The 8,244-nt window shown below is 33.9% G+C and overlaps 2 non-coding genes across 2 annotated transcripts; both read right to left on the reverse strand.

Moving 5' to 3' along the window:
- Positions 1-2,246: 2,246 nt before the first annotated feature.
- Positions 2,247-2,319, reverse strand: TRNAE-CUC (transfer RNA glutamic acid (anticodon CUC)). Its single transcript has one exon. It is a non-coding gene; the product is annotated as a tRNA-Glu (tRNA).
- Positions 2,320-3,985: 1,666 nt separating this feature from the next.
- Positions 3,986-4,058, reverse strand: TRNAE-CUC (transfer RNA glutamic acid (anticodon CUC)). The gene has a single exon. It is a non-coding gene; the product is annotated as a tRNA-Glu (tRNA).
- Positions 4,059-8,244: the final 4,186 nt, after the last annotated feature.

Genomic DNA, 8,244 nt, shown 5'->3' on the forward strand with positions numbered 1-8,244 from the left:
TAAGAATCTGTACACTCATTTTTGCATATACCATATGCAACTGGTAATATTTGGTTTTGTCCGTCCTTAGTAACTGCAAGTAACATGGTACTTTTGAACTCGCCCTTTAGGTGGGCTCCATCTACTACAAGGGTCGGCTTACAATAATTAACAAAAACGCGTACCTACAATAAATTGTATATCTATTAAAATACACCAAATTAAAACAAATAATAGTCAAATATAATAATACTAACCGAGCAACCAAGTGCAACGTACAAGAACTCAAATCGATCATCACCATCTGTTTGAATATGTGTCACGGTACCTGAATTATGTTTGACCAAATTGTGGAAATAAGCCGGAAGTTTGGTAAAAGAATCCTCTTTCGTACACTTAACAATAACAGTGCATATTGCTTCACACACCAAGCCTGATGGTATGAGATATTGATATTCTATTGAGCATTCATATCATTAATAATATCATGTCCCCGATATATTCTACTATAATCTTCAGCCAAAACATCAACAAGATATTCATCCAAAACATATTTGTTTGCTTGTCGATGATTAGGTTGCAGAATTGTTGAAGAACATGTGTGTACGTCAACAAATGTTTTCACTTGGAAAAGTCCGCCAGAATTTTTAATTCCAATTGCTCTAAGTAACCAAGAACAACTTTTCCCTACACACACAACCTCATACCTTGATTTTGTTGATCTACTTGTCCTCGTCTGAAAACCTTCTCGAAGACATTTTTTTCCCAATCGCCCGTTTTAGAAGCTCTTTGTTCTTAAATATAGTGAGACATTCAATCTTTTGATTGTTGATATCTACCATTTGTGTTGGGATATCTTCATTGACATCAACTGGACATGCTGATATAGGGGGCATACCGTAAAAAATGTTATCGGGAATCTTAACTTTAACTTCATCACCCAACTCATCTCCATAAGAATTGCTTTCTAAGTCGGTTATATCTAAATCTACATCAACAACATCAACATAATCCCCGTAACCATGTACATTTTTATCTTTCTGATTCATAACTTTTTTCTTTTTACTTTTACCTACTACACACCTATTCATAACTTTAACTTTATATTTGTCTAACAAACCGGTTTTCATTCTCACCAAAGATACAAACTCACTATAAGTAATATACTCAGTAATTATCAAAGCAAATTCAGAAATACCTCCATGTGGACATACGTATTCAAGATTTGTTTCAGAAACTTTCCACCCCCCCCACCAGTTACAACACAAACAAAATATTCATACATTTTTTTAGAGAGGTTTTCAACAAATTTTCCAAAAAAATATTAACAAAAATGAAATTTTCTGGAAAAAGTTTATATATACTAAGGGGTCGTTTGATAGTTGCTGATTGGGTTAGAGCTGACTGAGTTAGAAGCTGACTGGGTTAGAAATGCTGACTGGGTCCACATCTGACTGAATTTATGTTGTTTGATTATTTATCTGACTGATTGTGTTGAATGATAAAAATGACCATATTATCCTTACGTTGTCAAATCCTATCAATTTCGTAGTCAAACCTATCAATTTCATAGTCAAAATAAAAAATAAATAAAAAAAAACCTAAAATCGCAGATGGACATAGTCCATCTGCGATTTTAGGGTGCAAAATGGACTATATATACCGCAACATTTAAAAAAAAAACAAACCAACTGTGAATGTACAAATGCCTAAAGCATAGCCGTGCTTTAGGCACTTGTACATTCGCAGATGGATAGACAAAATCACAGATGGGGTGTTTCCATCTGCGATTTCGGTGGCTAATTTTGCAATTTCCGTTTTTTTGGCTATTTTCCACAAAGTAATGAGGGTATTAGGCAAAATTTGTAATTTTCTCATAAATAAACAAGTCTCACAATATTACATTAGTGTTAACACATTCATCAATTTTAATTTGAGAAGACTTAGAAGGGGAAAAAAGGTAAATTTGTTAGTGTCTTAATACGTTAATTCGGGTTTTTTGGCTTAATATATCAAGTCAATCTAATGTAGACCGACAAAGAAAACACATCATCATGGTTTGGTTATTATTTTGAGTTAAATGAATTGTAATGTTGGCCTCAACTAAATAAAATAGCCTTCAATTACAAATTTTTTGGGGCCCAACATTATTTGATTTTACTTTGTGTAAAATTACATGTTCTGAGAACTTAAGGAGACGACCACACTGATACCCAAAAGTTTAAGAATGGTTAAGAGTTTTAACTAAAATTCTGCAAAAAAAACTTTTACGTTGCCGGGACTGGAACCCGGGTCTCTCGGGTGAGAGCCGAGTATCCTAACCAACTAGACTACAACGGATCTTGGCTACTGATGCAAAATGTTTGTATTAAAACTTGTTCTTATAAATATAGATTAGTGGTTGCGTTTTACATTTTAACCTGGGTTATGTTTAAACCTTACCAATTTTTGAGGATTGAATGTCACCGTTGTTTTATTATTAAAGTTGAAAAGATGATAAAAAACATGATCATACATCGTGTATATATTGTTATATATAGAGTAAATTAAACGAATGGTCCCTATGGTTTGGGGTAATTTGCGCGTTTGGTCCCTAACTTATTTTTTTAACTCGGAAAGTCCCTACTGTTTGTTTTTGTTACGCGCTTGGTCCACAGTGTTTGTTTTTATTACGTATTTGGTCCCTATTTTACCTAAAAAAACTATTATTTAAATAGGAAAAAATGGTAGGGTAGGTGAGGTAAGGTAAGGGGGTGTGGTTGGGGTATGTTTATTTAAATAAATAAAAAAATCAAGGAAAAAAAATAGTTTTTTTAGGTAAAATAAGGACCAAACGCGTAACAAAAACAAACAGTAAGACCTTCCGAGTTAAAAAAAATAATTAGGAACGAAACGCGCAAATTACCATAAACCATAGGAATCATTCGTGTAATTTACTCTTATATATACTCTTTAAATGAATTAGAAATGGAACAAACATCCAAAACCCCATGTCCCACATCTTTTAGTGGGAAAAAACGTTACACATTTTGTACTATTATTTTGGGTGGAACAAAAAGTTAACAACTTTTTTCTATTAACATAGTCCGAGTCCAATATACATAAAATATAGTACAATTTGGTTTATTCTATCAAGTACCAATATTTACCTTTCCAATATATCTTGATTTTCACTCGGATGCTTTTCATTCTCATAATAAGTGGCATCGTCAGATAGAACAATTGTATCTTTCTTGTTTGCAAATCGAGATGAGCCTTTGCATATGCATTGACAAAATCATCTGACTCGCATAACAAAAAGATTTCTTATTTTCTTATAAACAAATTCATGAAAAACATAAAAAAAAATGTTATAAAGCATCTAGTTCTAGTTGACCTCAGCATGCCGCTCCTCTAGGATAGCCAATTGTAGTAACCATATGTTTCTGGGTATGGAGAAGAATAAACCATTAATACAAGAAAGAGTTACATAATATGAATTAAAAGTTTATAACTATAAAAAAATGGATGTTTTATGCAATATGCTTATTGCTTACCACCAAAAGTGAATCCAGTCCTTCCATACACAGAGGTTGCAGAAACTCGAGATCAAGTGTTAAAAAAACCCAAGCAAGGATAATATAAGATATTTTCTAGTTGTATAAATAAATAAATTCTAACAAACAAATAAATTTTAAAATTAGATTGTCAGTGATTTTGCACTTATTTCATTACCTTATTGTGCCAAAGAGAGCAACTGTTGTGAAGCTAAATAATAAGTCGATAACATCAAGTTAAGGTAAGATAACAGTGTGAATTTTATGTTATTTAAAAGGTATTTTCTTCTTTAAAACTTAAAAATCCTTGGTGTTTGGTATCTGCAATTGCCCAGACTTTGAAAAATGACAATAACGATGATCAAAGAAGAAAATACCTTTTAAAAAAAAGATCTTTTAGGATATTAGTTTAAAATAATTATATATAAAAAACCATTACTAAACCTCATAAATCCTTAGCAAAAACGCATTTCCGTTGCCGGGACTTGAACCCGGGTCTCTCGGGTGAGAGCCGAGTATCCTAACCAACTAGACTACAACGGATCTTGATGATAATGCAAAATGTTTGTATTAAATATTATTATTATACATATATATTAGTGGCTGCATTTTGAATTGTTAGCATTGTAACCTGGGTTATGTTTGAAATTTGAGCATATTTTAAGGATTGAATGTGACCATTGTTTGAAAAGATTATAAAACATGATCATCCATCATCCATCGTATGTTGTTATATATACTCTTTAAATGAATTAGAAAGGCAATAACTAAATAAACACTTCATTTTATTAAAACATAAAAAAGTTACTTTTATAGTTACTAAAAAACACCTCTCCCAGTAATTAAGTAACGATTAAGAAACACCATTAATAATTAGACATTTTTATTTTATTCTTAATTAATAAATATTAGTTAACACATATATTTTTATATTATTTAATGATTAAATATAAATAAATATATAAACACAAAACTAGAGGGAAAAAAATAATATCCTTTAACAATTCTCTATAGTTATTATAGTTATAGAAAGTGTTTTGAGATTAGGAGATTTTTTGAATCTATAAGTATGGTCTTTCCGGTTTTTAAGGACCTGAATGTTGATAATTTTCAGAAAGTTACATTTTTCATAGTGTCACATAGTAAAATTCCTATAATTATGGTGAAACATTTTGTTTCATGGAAGAAAGAAATAATTATTTGATTATGTTAAAAACATAATTGGGTCTGAATTCTATTTAACTAAAACTTTTAATTGTCTTATTCTTATTATAGTATCTAACATTTATCAAATGTTTGTTGCTGTTTTTAAGGTCATTTCAAAGAAATAGTGTTGGTGGTATGAGCTTAAAAAAGAATAGCATGGAAAGGCACATATATCATTCCCCTCTTTTAAAAGATTTCACTCTCTCATGAAACTCTTTCTTGCACGTTTCTTTTATTTCTCTCTTAGAAAATGTAGCTCTCGTATGCTTAGGAGATTTTTTGAATCTATAAGTATGGTCTTTCCGGTTTTTAAGGACCTGAATGTTGATAATTTTCAGAAAGTTACATTTTTCATAGTGTCACATAGTAAAATTCCTATAATTATGGTGAAACATTTTGTTTCATGGAAGAAAGAAATAATTATTTGATTATGTTAAAAACATAATTGGGTCTGAATTCTATTTAACTAAAACTTTTAATTGTCTTATTCTTATTATAGTATCTAACATTTATCAAATGTTTGTTGCTGTTCTTAAGGTCATTTCAAAGAAATAGTGTTGGTGGTATGAGCTTAAAAAAGAATAGCATGGAAAGGCACATATATCATTCCCCTCTTTTAAAAGATTTCACTCTCTCATGAAACTCTTTCTTGCACGTTTCTTTTATTTCTCTCTTAGAAAATGTAGCTCTCGTATGCTTAGAGTGAGTGTGAGAGGGTGAGCGGTGAGAAGTGATAGGTGAGGGGTGTTTATGGTGGCTGAATTTTAGAGATATGTAAGAGGAATGGGGAAATCTCTTATCTTACGATTGTTACTTGACAACCTCACAAACTCCGATTTTCCCCAAAAGCTTCTCATTGTCGTGGGCTCCATAACAATACTAATTTTTATAAAATCAACTCCATATCTTTGATGACAGGGGAGAGTTCGATGATGCTTATGCTTTGAATGAACTAAAGTTTATCACCCAAGGGTCTGTGTCGGAAGAAGCGGGAAAATGAATGGCCCATGTTAGAAAATGTACAACTTTAAAGCATGAGGTACTGACGTACGGTTGATCACAGTTATGACCAATTTTTTAATGTTTCAGGCGGTAAGTTATTCCTCACGAAATTGGGGGTGTACTGGAGTTGGATGTTTTGATGATCTAGAAGAAAATTTTCCAACGCTTCAGGTGGTAAAGTGCTTCTGATCATCATTTAGGGTTGGAAGATTACATTGAGCCCCTCGAGTTGTACTTGAATAGATGCATAGAGGTAACTTTTCTCTATAATTCGTTTATGGAAATATGGATTCAGGTGTCATGTGTATTTATTAGATTAGATTTGTGTATAGCTAAGATTGTATGGTATACAATAGTTACAATGGAACACAATATACATAAACATTTCCTTTTAATAAAAGAAAATTAGAAATAATAATTATAAGGGCATAATTTATATTTTAATTAACTCCTAGTAAGGAAGTTTGTAACACTCTAAATCAGGTAATTACCCTTTATACCCTTGAAATGAAAATTATTGCATAATGGTCCCTTCGTACGATGGGCGTACTCAAGGAGTACGCTTAGCGTACTAAGGATGGATGATCGCGGAGGGTTGGCACGTACGCTGGGCATACCAAAGGGTACACTGGGCGTACGTGGCTGATGGTCAAAACCCTAATTTCCGGACTTGTCGCATATCTAAGCATCCTTAAGTCATGGGGACTAAACCCTAACCAGCCTCTATAGCCTCATTTCGTCCCTAACCTCAGATTTCCTTGTGAGAGTGATTCTTGAGCTTAGAAAGTTTGTTGGTGGCCATTTTAGAGAACATCCAAGAAGGAGAAGGTGGTGATCAAGCTTTGGGTGCCATTGAGCTTCTAGATCCTGCATCTAGATCATCTTGAGGAACTTTTGGAGGTATAAAGTCATAATCTTGTTATCTCTTTCATTAGTTTGAGCTAAGGTTTTGTTATGGAGCCCCTTTTGTCTTTTGGACATTCTCTTGTGAGTTGAGCAACTACAGATACTAGAGTAGCTAGATCTGAGCTCCTTGAACTTGTTAGATGTATAAAGGTGCCATCTTGAAGGTGGTTTGGACTCCATGCATAAGTTAGAGGTCGCAAATGAGGTCTTAATGGAAAGGATGAACTATTGGAGTTATTCATGGCATGCAAGGGCATAAAGTTGCCAGCTTTATGCCCTAGGACATCTTAATAGATTCAAATATGAAGTTTGACGTTGAAATCTCAAGTATTAAGCACTTAATGGTCGAATAGTGCATAACATGTTTGTACGCCGTGCGTAGCAAGTTGTACGTTGCGCGTACAGCTGCATAGTCAATACGTTGAGCGTACTGGTGTGGTACGCAGGGCGTACGCACTCCAATTGGACTTTGGGCTTTGTATGGGCTTGTAGGTTTAGTGGGATTTAGTCAGTGTTGGGTCAGGTCCCATTTAAGAGTTGTGGGCTAATATTCTGAGTTGGGCCATAGTTGTATTGGTAGTGCCTTATTGGGCCATGTGGCCCATTAATAGCTTTTGTCATGGACCTTAGGCCCATTAGCAAAGGGAAGACTCTTGGGCCATTATGGAAGGATTTGGGCTTAGGTGTTTGGACTCTTTTATTAGATTGTGTTATAATCCTAATTTAGGGTTAATTGTATTATTGTTCAGTGTGTGGTTTCAGACTGTTAGGTGAGCAACTTTCGTGTTCGGCTGACCGAGGTGAGTCTTCTCACTACACTCATGGGTTGAAGGCACCAAGGTCGGCCCATTAATTGATATGATTTTGTTAGTATGTGATAAGTAATGGTTTGCTATCTATGTATGGATTTATGTGAAGACCATGGGGGAGCCCATGGCATTTTGCAAGACCATGGGGGGAGCCCATGGCTTGGGGATACAAGACCATGGGGGTAGCCCATAACATTCCATATGAAGACCATGGAGGGATTCTATGGCAAGCTTATATATATGTGTGCATGACATTATTTGATTATGTGTTTCATGTGTTTTGGGAATCTCACTAAGCGTATGCTTACAGTTTGTTGGTTGTTTCAGGTACTTCTGATCCTAAGGGCAAGGGCCCGACTTGATGGCGTAGCATGCATTCTCCAGTATTTCCGCATTTAGTTTTTGATACTCTGATTTTTGGAAACACTATGATTATGTAATGAATTTTAGAAACATTTGTGGTTGGTATTTTTGAATAAATAAATGAAAATTTTTCTGTAAAAATTGGGCTGTTACAAGTTGGTATCAGAGCCTTGGTTTGAGCGATTCGGAACACTCTCGGGTGTGTCAGGACTCAAACTGAGGAAATGGAAAACCTTTTTTAAAAGCAATTAAAGGATAAGAGTTTTCTTGAAAATGGTTTTGTAAGTAAAAGGGGGAGAATGCAATGTGCGTAATCGGTCGAGCTCAAGTAAGTGTTATGCTATATATGGAAATTGATTATTTGCTAAGTGTATGCTTTCAAAGTTGTACATGCTTAGGATTGCATAGCCCTAGAATGAGGAAGTATTCCTTATTCCATTTCT

The sequence above is a fragment of the Lactuca virosa genome, chromosome 4, assembly GCF_052849685.1.
Source record: "Lactuca virosa cultivar CGN04683 chromosome 4, Lactuca_virosa_CGN04683_v6, whole genome shotgun sequence".
In the NCBI taxonomy this organism is placed as follows: Eukaryota; Viridiplantae; Streptophyta; class Magnoliopsida; order Asterales; family Asteraceae; genus Lactuca; species Lactuca virosa.